Genomic DNA, 13795 nt, shown 5'->3' on the forward strand with positions numbered 1-13795 from the left:
ACCATTTTTTGAGACAGCCTTGCCTATATCCACCTCTATTATTTATAATGCACTGAAAGTTGGGTTAGATGGTTAAAAATTTATCATCAAAAACTCCTGTGAGCCTGAAGACCTGTTACAGCCTAAACTACAACTGGGCTCACAATCCTGCCTGAAATGTGAGGCTACAGGTCTTGGGGTCACACACCTCAGGTGCCATCAACCAACCACAGAATGTTTTCTGAGGCATTGACTTCTGGTCTGCGCCACTTGTGCACATTTTCTGTGGCACTGTGTTTATGACCTCTGTGGGTAATGTATAGAGGGGCATATTGCTCCTGGATTTTCTGCAGTGAGGCTACTGCTAAGGCCAGGGGATGACTGCGAAAATGGTGGCTCTGAGATCTTGAGGCAAGCCTCAAAATTTCTCTGTTAAGAAATGTCATGTTTACTGTCTACAGAAGCAATGGTAAACATTGCCTTCCTTCTATCGGGTCGCTTAATCTATACTGACTTTTCATTTACACTTCCAACCATATAAATGTCATTGATAACACAATACATTTTGCTGGAAAGAGATGTTCTCTTTGATATATATACACACATACATATATATATATATATATAACCCTGGCTGGTTTGGCTCAGTGGATTGAGCGTTGGCCTGTGAGCTAAGTGTCGCTGGTTCGATCTTCCAGTCAGGGCACATCAGAGAAGGAAAACTCTGATTCCAAAAAACCTCCGCTGCCTTGCAGCATACCTCTTCAGGGGAAAGGCTAAGGGAGTAAATCCCGACAGAAAATCTGGAGCCGGAGTCCCTAAGGCGGTTTGACGTTGTAGTCAACACCGGCAACTCCTGCGGCGCACCTGAAGCCAAGCTGTATTGACTCCGTCTTTCCCTTGGACCCTTCAGCTGCGAAGAGAGGGGGGGTCTGCTGCATGGGCAACAGCAGACCCTCCATATCACCCTGCCCAGGCTCTGTAGCTTCAGCTTCACTGGAGAGGACACTCCAGCGTCATCGCAAGATGTCGATTCAACACGGGAGGAGACAGATACCGTGTCACTCCCGAGTCGCACTGCACAGCCATTCTCGGCGGTGCAGATGGACTCTTAAGAAGCTACACCATCGTCTCTCAAGACGGACGGCTGCCGACGATGATATATATATATATATACATATATATCTATGTATATATATATATATATCTATGTATGTATATAAATATATATATTTGTAGCTACGGAAAATGCCCCAGAGGAAACTTTAATCCGTGGGTAATGTACAAGCATTCAGCACTGAAACATGTTATATGGAGCATGTATTGTATTTCCTCAGTTAGAAATCTTAAACTGCAAACTCAAAACATGGCACTGATAAAACTTTTACTAGGCTCCATCCAAAGAGATAAGTTTAGATCAGTTAGGTAAGTTTCTATGGAGAGTAAATGACTGAGAAGTTTCCAGACTACATAAAACATCTGGAATGTGTCAGTTGGAAAGCTAATCTTAACTTGTTTTCCTCAGCAGCTTGTGGGAGGCCAGAGCGTGGGTAGGAGAGGGAGAGAAGACAAGGGGGCGCAGTACCACAAAGGGGCTGCAAAGTTTGTCACAGCCATATGGCTATAATTTTCATTGGATGTATTCTTCTAAAATTGAAGGTCACCCATCTTATGCAAAACTGAAAAAAAAATTAACAGGGGTATCCAGGAGGATACTTGCCTTAAATAAAACCAAATTCTTAAAGGTTTTTCACAGATGTCCACAAGGTCCAGACAGATAACATTAAGTACATGAAGCTCACCAGGTGGGGACCATGGTGAAATGAAGAGCAGAGCACAGGTCCCATCTAAAAGTGGCAACTGCTACCCAGTTCCATGTGCCTGTTGGTAGGTAGACCTGTGGACCATGTTGCCAGGTTTGCTGATTTTTTCAGAGGAAGTGAGAAATTTTTTCCTGTGAACTCAACTGATTTTAAAGAACTAGTAACTACATTTTTAAACACTGTGTAGGCAAAACAAAACATCACTTTGAGTCACCAACTTATCTGCTCTGAATTGTCATAAGAAATGTCAGCTATTGCTGGATCTCTCAGTAAGGATGCCTTGAGCTGCAAACCCAATGAACAGTGAGGATGTGAATAGTTCGTTTCACAATCCCATGGTGGATTCAGTGGCTCAATGATGCCTTCTAGAAGTTAGGCTGTCTCCATCCTGTATTCTTCCATTCTTAGCACTTGGCTTTATAGTCTTAGACGTGTTGCCTCATGGCTGAAACAGGCCCTAGCATCTTATCTACACACATTCCCATTAGAACAAGTGAGGAAATAGTTTTCCTGCCATGCCTCTTCCCGGTTATCAAGGAAGAAGTGTTTTTTCCCCCCAGAGCAACCCAACAGACTAGCTCTCACCTTGTAGGGACACTGGATTAAATGCAAGAGAGGCTGGGAACATAAGTAGCTGCTCTTTTTGACTTTACAGTAGGAGGTGGACAAGGTAAAAGAGGGTTGATGGTGGATGCTGGGAGGCCAATCAGGCTGATATCTGTTGTATCATTCAGTTGTTATATATTTGCATTTCTTTCAGTTGTACTCTCACAGCTGCGTTAGGACTCACACACTGAATGACATCAATAAATTTCTCCTTCAGAAAGAGAGAGATAATATCACTGCAGATGAAAAGTCACAACTGCAAAATTCTAGAAGTTCTCAGTGGAAAAGTCATGGCAGTCTTGCTGATATCATTATATTATAATAGACTTTGAATTAATTATGAGGTAGAGTCCCAGGAAAATGTTTCAAAAGCCTGGGGCAATCTATTAATTTTATCTTTAAGAAAATAAGCAGGTGTTCTGAGAATGGCACTTTATTCTGTGGCTTTGTTCACCAAAAAACCCTGTACCTGGTCTAATCATTAGAAAAACATCAGACAAACCCAAATTAGGGACAGAAAAGGGGAAAAAAACATGTCAATGTCAGTAAGAACAAGGAAATTCTGAGACACTGTTACAGCCAAGAGGAGCCTGAAGAGATATTGTGACTAAATATAATGTGGTGACCTGGATGGGATCCTGGAAATGAAAAAGGATTTTTAGATAAAACTAGTGAAATCTGAATAAAATACCAAGTTTAGTTAATTGCAAGATATGAATGCTGGTTTCTTACATTTGAAAAATGTACTATGGGAATGTAAGAGGTTAACAATAGGTTAAACTAGATGAGCATGTGGAAATTTCCATAATATCTTTGCAATTTTTCTGTAAGTTCTGTAGTAACACCCTTTCCCCAAAACCAGTATGACCCTCCTTTGTCCCCCAGTTTCCGCGACAGAGCTTTGTTGTCAACATCTCTGTAATGTAGAAGTTTGGAATCAGCTTCATTGTCCAGAAAAACTTTTGATTCATGAGTTTTTATGTTTTAGGTCATATTTATTGGTAGCTAGTACTTTAGGGCAGCAACTTGTATTATCTGTCTAGATTATTTCATCTTAAGAAGTTTTATTGATATTCTTCCCTATATCTCACTCTGTTTTGAAGTCTCATAAATCCCTTTAGCTGCTCTGTTACTTGCAGTGAATCATAACTAGTTTACCTCTTCTTTGGACCTCCGTTCCATTTTTTTGCTATCCTGATTTGTTTATATTCCCTTGATACATTTCCATGATAGTCTGTAAAAATAAACCCCTTTCCATGAACAGTGTATGTAAAAGTTTATTTGAGTGAAGTGATTTTGGATTCTTGCGTGGGATTCTTAGCTTTCTCTCTCTGGTATCCAACAAAACAACAGACACTAAAGTAATAAGACATTGTGAATGGATAGGGAAAACTGAAGATCTAATAAACAAGGCAACATAAAGATAGATTGAACTAATATTTGACAGAAAACAGAATCAAGTACCAAATCAGGGAAGAGGACATCAGTATAGAATTAAATATAGTATCAGAGTATTCTAAAGGACTTTCACATTTTTAAAAAATTTCCATTTCTACTTTACCTATTGACATCATCATTTTCTCTCTTGGGAGGAACATTTCTTATTTTCATCTTATAGGCATAAGATTATGAAAATGTGTACTCAGAGATTTCAGAATGTAACTAAAAGAAATTATTCCTACAGGCTTGTGAGCCTTATATTTTCTCTTAAAGGATAGTTTCTAATTCTCTATACAGGGAATAAACATGACTTAAAGAAAGAAATCAAATAGAGGTAAAGATTTTGATTTTGAATCAGTGTAATCAGCTCCAGCAAATCAAATTTTTCCCTGTCACACAGAAAACTGTGAATGTGTGTTTAGAAGGTATTTTTTCTAAGTTCCCCTATCTAATAAAAATTCCAATCCTATAGCTCTCATCTTTCTGGATAAATTGGAAGAATGGGACCTCATTCTGAGAACACATTTTCACTGTTCTCATTCCTCTCTTTGTGGATACTGGTCCTGTTGAAGTAACAAGATCCACCTCAAGGGAAAGTAGTCTTTCTCATACGGTTGAGCGTATAGGGAAACTCAGATATTTCATACTGTATCGATTTCCTTTTTCAGTGTACTTTTGGTTGCAATTCTTTGAGGCTACAAAAATAAAAGGGCTTTCACAGAGTGAATATCTCTTAGGAACGTGTATGAGTGGTTGATCATAGGAGACACCATACAAATATGCAGTTCTTAATACCTATGGTAAATCTGTCTGCTGATCTGAGACACATGCAAAAGACCTAAAGATTTTTTAACTTGTATTCTTACAGTTTTATTTTTCAATTAAAGTTATATGCAATTAGACATTAGTTTTAGATGTAAAGCATAGTGGTTAGACATTTATATAAACTTATAAAGTGAGTCCCCCGATAAATCGTGTACCCATCTGACACCATACATAGTTACTGGAATATTACTGATTACATTCCCTCTGCTGTACTTTACATCCCCGTGACTATTTTGTAACTACCAATTTGTGCTTCTCAATACCTTCACCTTTTTCACCTGGCCCCCAGCCCCTCTCCCATCTGGCAGCCATCAGTTTGTTGTCTTGATGAGTTTGTTTTTTAGATTTGACATGTAAGTAAATATGTTTTATTCTCTGTGTACTTTATGTGACATTTAGCTATAGCTTGGAAATTTCTAATCTTTTTTACTATGAGTGCCCCATTTTAATATATAATATTGTTTCACATTGGCAGGGGAACTGGTGCTCTTACAGCATGCTGACAGGAGCATATAATGATAGAATCTTTGGGAAGGTAATATAACAATATATATTGAAATCTTTAAAAGTATATATATATTTGACTTAGCAACTTCACATACAGGCATTTATTCTAGAAATAATTAAAGAAGTATATAATTTTTAGCCATGGAAACATGTTTACATTATTTATAATAGTTAAATATTAGAACAACTTAACCTTTCAATAATAAGGGAATGTTTACATAAAGTATAGACTAGAACAAAATATAAGTCAATATTCTGAAATCATTTATAAGATGGATATTTGTTCAGATAAAAGCATACTAATAGTCACAGATGTAAATTATGGCAGAGGGAACATAGCCAATAATACTGTAATAACTATGTATGGGGCCAGGTGGATACTTGAAACATTGGGGTGACTATCTGTAAATACACTTTTTTCTAACCACTATGCTATACATCTGAAACTAATACAAAATAATATTGAATGTTAACTATAATTGAAAAATAAAAAATATGTATTAAAATATGCTCATATTAACCAGTAATGCAGACAAAATAGTAATTTAGTATATATAGTTTTTAAAAAAATCATAATAAAACAATAAAATGATATGAACCAGTAGTTATCCTTTCAGTGTAACTGATTAAGAAAATGCAAAAGTGCTATTAAGTGAATACATTCTTTACCACTCACAATGGCTTTTGAAAGATAGTGGTTCATACATAGGACAAAGAGTAGAATAGTAGTCAATAGGGGGCAGCGGGGAGGGAGAGAAGGGGGATAAGTAAGGGAAGGGTCTAGTCAAGGAATGTGTATAAATGACTCATGGACATGGACAACGGGGAGGGATATGATTGCGGGAGAAGGGGAGGGCTGGATGGGGGAGAGAAATTGGGAGAAAAGGGGACAACTGTAATTGAAAAACCAAATAATAAAAGAAAAAAAAAGAAAAAGAAAGATAGTGGTTCATATTTGCTGATGATACAATTGATTAATTCTATTGCCTGGGCTCAGATTCCATTCATGGCCTGCTTGAAATAATTCAGTGATCTCTACAGGGGTCAGAAGTTCTTGGGTTGTGAACCATGAATTTATTTTAGCATTTTCTGCATGTTCTTATTTCAAATATATTGGTATAATTCAATCATACATATATCTTAGCTACAAATTCATTTTTGGCATTAAGTTTTCTTTTCTTATGTAAGTGGTCAGAAACCATCATTTTACTGGGTCTAAAATAGCTGATATTTCTTAGATACTTTTTTCTTTCAGTCTTGGCTCTTAAAATATGAAGAATCCTTCAAAACCATGTTCAAACTGTACCTTTTTCATAAAGTTCTCCCTGACCACATGGTTTCTAATATCTCTTATTAGATGTTACACTTCTTAAAAACAAGGACTGAGCTACAAACTTTTTATTTCCCACCCCCACATTATCACATTAGCTTGCATGCATTAACCGTTCTATAATCATTCTTTGAATTTATTATTCAATAGTGATAATGATGTAGGAAACCTGATGATCAATTCCAAGCAAGAACTTGAAGATGAATCTACTGAACTATAACATTAATAGTATCCAAATGCTGTTGCTACTATAAAAATGTAATTTTTAGAGGTGCTTCCATTCAAAACAGATCTCTAAGGATCAGTTGATTATTTAAATACTATTCTGTTTTTTGGACATTAATTAAATGGCTATTTAGAATATTTTTACTCTGCAAGGACCCTGTCGCTGTTAGAGTTATATATGGAGTTAAAAAAAAATTTGGGAGGGTAATCTATCAACATTTTATATAACTACATGCTGTTATTACTTGGAGAAGCTCCAATGTCTGACTTTAAACCCTCATTCTAAAATTCTCTTTATTTCTTATAGCTTCTAGGCTAAAATTACTCATGTCTAAGACCTACATTATTATTCATCTACCAAAAATAAAGTTTAAAAAAATGAAGGGGATGATGAAACCTACTGCTTAATCATTAATGTCAGAAAATAAATAACAGATGCCTAATCACATTTAATTAAGAGAATCCTTTTTGTTGCACTAAAATCCTTTCATGGCCTGTTTTCCTATCTCACACTTATTCTGTCATTTTTAATTTTGTGTTCTTGCCACTAACATGCAGTTTTCTTATCCACCAATGTCATCTACCCATTTCCTTCAAGAAAGTACAGCCCAGTCGAAGTCCCTTGCTAATAACTCCATCGGAACAACCTATTATGAGATTCTTAATTTGGCAGACAGGATGCATTATTTATGCAGGGCTGATAAGACACAAAACACATGGTTGCATTTCCTGAGGAATTTTACTCTTCAGCACCTCCAAAAGACTGAATCTTTTTAAACACAACATGTTTCATTTGTTTCTAAGTTTTCTTTGTTACATTAATGTTTTAGAAAATGGTAAAAATAATGGGAAAGCAGCTAATACGTTTGGCTTTTGAGCATTGAAAATGTTCTGAAGCTTCAATTAATGTAATCAAGTGCTATGGGTTCATGTCAAAATTTTTAGCATCTTTCTTATTCAGAATTAAGAATTGAAAAAAATAATGCATACTACTTTTTTCTTCTATCCATTTGTTCTCTATAAATTGCCCAGGAAAGTTTTAATTCTAAACATCACAGAATCTGCCTTCTGAAGTCACAGTTCTTATTTTTATTCCATTTGTTTGGAGTCCTCCAACATTTTCTTTATATATTTGGATGCTCCTATGTTACAAGGGTTATATCTTCTTGATGTATCTTTCCCTTAAGTATTATGAAATGTCCTTCTTTGTCTCTTTTTATGGCCTTTGTTGTGAAATCTGTTTTGTCTGACATAAGTATTGCTACTCCACTTTTTTTTCATGTCCATTTGCTTAAAATATTTTTTTCCATCCCTTCATTTTCAGTCTGTGTAGACCTTTGTTCTAAGGTGGTTCGCTTGTAGACAGCATATATGCGGGCCACGTTTTCTTATCCATTCAGCTACCCTGTGTCTTTTGGTTGGAACATTTACTCCATTTACATTTAAGGTTATTATTGATAGGCACTTATTCATTGTCATTTTTCCTCTTTGTACACGTGTTCCTCTCTGTCTCTCTCTGTTTCTTCATCTTCTTAAAGCAGCCCCTATAGCATCTCTGGCAATGCTGGTTTGGTGGAGATGTATTTTTTTAAGTATATTTTATTGATTATGTTGTTACAGTAGTTTGAATTTCTTTTCTCCCTTTGCTCCCCTCTGTCCAGTACTCCCCTTCCCTCCAGCAATCCCCCTTAGTTCATATTTATGGGTCATGCATATAAGTTCTTTGGCTTCACACCTTCCTATATTATTCTTAACTTCCCCCTGTCTATTTTGTACCAACTAATTATGCTTCGTAGTCCCTGCACCATTTCCCCATTTCTCCCCCTTCCTCCTCCCAGCTGATAACCCTTCAAATAATTCCCATACATATGCTCCTGTTCCTGTTCTGGTTTGCTTAGTTGAATGTTGTTTTTATTTTTTAGATCCAGTTGTTGACAGTTGTGAGTTTGCTGTCATTTTAATGTTCATAGTTTTGATCTTCTTTTTCTTCAGTATTTGAACTCTACATCTGTTAGGTTTGCTATCTCCTTATCACTTAGTTCTCCACTGGAACCTTGATCCATTCCCTTTTGGGGCATACCTCTCTGTCTCTTCATCTTGACAGGCTCCTATGTTTGTTTACCTCTATGTCTTAAGTAGAGCTGTCGCTCCTGTTACGTTGTAAGGGGTGGAGCCTTAGGGATTCGTCAGTAATGGGTGACCTGTTTCACCACGTTGTGGTGCTGTATGTGGGGGAGGGGTCTGAGAGGGAACAATGCCCCTTGCTCAGCACTCACCCCTTTTCCAGGCACTTCTCTCTCTTCTGTATGTGACAAGCACTTCTCTAGCTGTTGCCCTGGCCATCATCCCAGAGTGGGTAGGACTGTGGACGTTCTAGGACCATGGGGGCCCTTTAAACAAGGGGACTCTGCTGAGAGATCAGCAGTTTCTGGCTCCATGCCAACCCCCACTGGTTTGCACAGTCAGAAGCAATGAGGCTTTATTTTCCCCAGAGTTGAGACTATGAGCTGCGCTGTCTGGTCTGGTGCTGGGAGCTCTCCCCAGGTGTCCCTGCTGACTTTTTAAAACATGTGACTTCACTTTCTGCTGGCCTGCTGCTGCCTTCACTGCTGCTGCTACCACACTGCATCATCTCTACCCAGGCTCCACCCCTCCTACCTGTCTAATGACTTTTTCTTCTTTATATCTTTGTTTTTTGGACTTCCATGCAGCTCAGTTTTCTGGAACTTCTGGTTATCTCTAGTTTTGAGGTAGCTGTATTCCTTCTTAGTTGTGGAGGGAGATGCAGCATGTCTGTCTAGGCCTTCATCTTGACCAGAAGTTTGAGATGTATACTTTTAGCCTTCCTTTACCTGGGAAACTCCTTATTTCACCTTCCATTTTTAATGAGAGCCTTGCTGAGTACAATAGTCTTGGTGGAGGCCTTTGTTTTTTATTGCTTGGGATATTTTTTTGCCATTTCCTTCTGGCTTGCAGTATTTTTGTTGAGAAATTAGCTACATTGGAGCTCCCTTGTATGTTATTAGCTGCTTCTCTCTTGCTGCTTTTAGGATTCTGTCTTTGTCTTTGAATTTTGCCACTTTAATTATGATGTGACTTGGAGTGGGCCCTTTTGGGTTCATCTTCATTGGGACCCTCTGTGCTTCCTGGACTTGTGTGACTTTTTCTCTCAGTAAGTTAGGGAAGTTTTCTTTCATTACTTTTTAAAACAGGTTTTCTTTCTCTTGCTCCTCTTCTTCTGGCATCCCTATGATACAGATATTATTACATCTTATATTGTCCTGCAGCTGTCTTAAAACCTCTTCATTCTTTTTAGTCTTTTTTCATTTTGTTGCACTAAGAATTTTTTCTACCTTGTCCTCCAGCTTGCTGATCTAATGCTCTGTTTCATCTAGCCTGTTTTTGATTCCTTCTGTTGTATTTTTTATTTCAGAAATTTTGCTCTTCATTTCCTCCTGGCTCTCATTGGTAGTTTCTGTATCATTTTTCATGCTAGTGTAGTTCTCAGTAAGTTCCTTATAGCTTCCCTGGAGTTAATTGCAGTTCTCATTGAGCTTGTTGAGCACCCTTATAACCAGTATTTTGAACTCAATATCTCATTTTTTGCCTGCCTTTATTTCACTTAGCACTCTTTCTGGGGATTTTTCCTTTCCTTTTGATCGGGCCTTATTTCTCTGTCTCCACATATTATGTGACCTTTATTTTTTGTTTCTGCTTCTTAGACTCATCTTCTTTGACCCCTGTCTTCATGGTGTGATCTTCTGTGTTATGAGACCTGTGAAATTCAGTGATGCAGCCTCCTTGATCTCCTAAACTTGATGATCTTGGGATGCACTTTATGCTGTTTATGTGGGCTGCCTGGTTGTAACTGTTTTTTAGTTGTTGTTAGGTCATTCTTTGGTGGGTCCTTACCTCTGGCTGGCTGACTACCCACCACATCTTGTATGCTGCTATACAAGTGCTGCCAGAAAAAAAAACAAATAGCCCAGGGAAAAAATTCACACCCACAAAAATAACCCCCACCCACAATTACACTATCAATAGCAAATGAGCCAGTACTAATAAAGGTTTAAAGATATTAAGACTATTATAAGAAAATAAAAATGAATATGAGATGACTAACTGAAAGAAAAATCATCTTGAGAGGAGATGGGGAAGAACAATAATAGGCATGGGGGACAGAGAGAAGGGAAAGAGAGAAAGAAAGTAAAATTTATATTATAAATAAAAAAGGGAGGAAAGAAGGAGGGATGAAGTAAGAAAAGGGAAGCATATAGAGTTGTTTAAACAGAAATATATATAGTGAGAGACTGGCTGGTTTGGCTCAGTGGATTGAGCGTCGGCCTGCGAGCTAAGTGTCGCTGGTTCGATCTTCCAGTCAGGGCACATCAGAGAAGGAAAACTCTGATTCCAAAAAACCTCCGCTGCCTTGTGGCATACCTCTTCAGGGGAAAGGCTAAGGGAGTAAACCCCGACAGAAAATCCGGAGCCGGAGTCCCTAAGGCGGTTTGACGTTGTAGTCAACACCGGCAACTCCTGCGGTGCACCTGAAGCCAAGCTGTATTGACTCCGTCTTTCCCTTGGGCCCTTCAGCTGCGAAGAGAGGGGGGGTCTGCTGCATGGGCAACAGCAGACCCTCCATATCACCCTGCCCAGGCTCTGTAGCTTCAGCTTCACTGGAGAGGACACTCCAGCGTCATCGCAAGATGTCGATTCAACATGGGAGGATCACTCCCGAGTCGGACTGCACAGGCATTCTCGGCGGTGCAGATAGACTCTTAAGAAGCTACACCATCGTCTCTAGAGACGGACGGCTGCCGACGACGATATAGTGAGAGAGAGAACAAAAAACAAATGAAGAAAAAAAAAAAGAAAAAAAATAGGAACCAAATTGGAGAAAAGAATCCACCACAGTACTATCAACAACCAATAAGCAAAGATTAATATAGGATGGGAATAAGAGGGAAAAAAGAAAGAAAGAAAAACTTAAGAGATGTCTAGAGGAAAGCTGGGCTTAAGTACCACAGGGTGGGGCAAGAGTCATTCCTGTGGGCAGGGCTATTGCTTCCCCTCAGGCTGATGCCACTTGGGGGGAAGTGGTTTGCCTTAGCAAAATGGCTCCTGCAGTATGGGGATGACTCACCACAAGGGTCCTGGTAGCTTCTCCCTCAGTTATCTCCCCAAAGCCACCATCCCCAGACTCTCCCCAAGCATCTCTAGTTCACTTTGCCCCACACCCCTTTGCTGGAACCCCAGGTAAGTGAGTGCAAATGAAATTTTATGTGTTGGCCCTTTAAAAGGCTTTCTGTTACTCCAGCCATCTCTCCCTGACAGACAGAAACCCTGCTACTTTTTACAGCTCGATGTTATCTGGGTTCCTTTCTGGCTCTGGTGCTGTAGGCTGGGGAGACCAGCTTGGGGTTTATATCCCACACTTCTGAGGGGGAACACCTCTGCCACTGAAATTTCCCTCCAGCATTTCAGCTGCTACCTGTGGGAGTGCAGTCTGCTCTCTCACATCTCCTCCGCACTCCGTACCAGTCATGTTGTGGTGAAGCAGTTTCCTCTGTCTGTCCTTGGTTATAAGGCTTCTCCCAAGCTATTGTTCAGTTGGTTATTTCAGATTATATCTCCACAGTTTAATTATAATTTCAGATTGGCCCTGGGAGGAGGTTCTTATAGCTACCACTTACTTAATCCTCCACCATTTGGGATCTCTTCAGTAATGTATTTTTATATATTTATATTCTTCTTGACTTACTTTATGACCTATAGTGTTGGAAAGCAAGAAGAAAACCTTTGTCTCTCCTATTTGAGTTATGATTTTCTAATATGTTGCATCAGTAAAATGTGTTACCATTTCTTAGGATCAGTGATAAAGCAAAGGTTTTACATTATTTACTTGAAAGAGAGAAAACTATTTGTTTATGAAGGTCATTGAAAGGACTTAGAAAAATAAATTAACAAGGTGATTTTATACCATTTATTATGGTCAACCATGATAGGAATAAAAATTAAAGTAAATAATGTATCATTGGGTAAATTTAAAATTTAATCCAACTACATTCTTACATATTACAGAACTTTAAAAAATGCATTTCATCTAAGCAACACATTGGCTGGCAGGTGGTATGAGAAGGCTGCTAGAAACCCTGGGAGAATGGACACTACCTGCCCTCTGTGTTCCAAGAGAGCAGCTCTGTGCCCAGCAGTCTGGATGACTCTCAGTGTATATTTCTCCCCTTAAATCTGGCTTTTCAGTGCATAATATGGGAGATTTTTGATGAAGTAATAGACTCACTATCCATCTTAGAGTTAATCTAACCACTTTTTATTATCCTGTGGATCTGATAGATACACTCTATTCTTCCTCTGTACTTCAGAATGTAAGTTTAAGAAGAGTGTGAACTGGGGGTATTTGGTAGGGTATCCTTTGTTATGTAAACAGTAGGAAAGTCATTGATGACCTCAATCCAATCTGAAAGGATAATTCTTTTAAGGCAAACTTTTAATTAAAGGCAATCACTTCTGCCATATGGGAAGATATTCTTTAAGCTGTGATGCATGTAACTTCTATGGGCTAAGAAGTTTAATGACATAAAATAAACACTGCAAGGAAGGAAAGAATGGGGCTCATGGTTCCCCTGATACTGAGGCACCAAGAAACAAGTTTCTTTTATACTTGGATAACTGTACTGAATTAACTGTGATTTTTATATTTTAGTTAATATAAGAAAGAAGACTCTTTTGGTGATTACATTTGTGGTTTCCTAGAATATACCTAAGGCATAAGGGAACCTATATTTTCAATGTTTTATAAAATCCCAGCATTAAGGCAAATATTACAGCCTTTAGATTAAATATTACTCTTTCCAAGAAGATCAAATTTAACAGGAGTCATTTGTCAACTTCAGCATCTGAATTACTCAGCCTCCTGGGTTCTTCATGGCTTACGGCTGGATATGTTCTGACTTTAAATTGTTTATTTATTTATTTATTTTAGAGAAAAAGAGGAAAGGGAAGGGAGACAGAGAGAAAGAGAGAGAGAAGAGGGAAAGGG

The sequence above is a fragment of the Furipterus horrens genome, unplaced genomic scaffold (assembly GCF_987537825.1).
Source record: "Furipterus horrens unplaced genomic scaffold, mFurHor1.1.pri manual_scaffold_3, whole genome shotgun sequence".
In the NCBI taxonomy this organism is placed as follows: Eukaryota; Metazoa; Chordata; class Mammalia; order Chiroptera; family Furipteridae; genus Furipterus; species Furipterus horrens.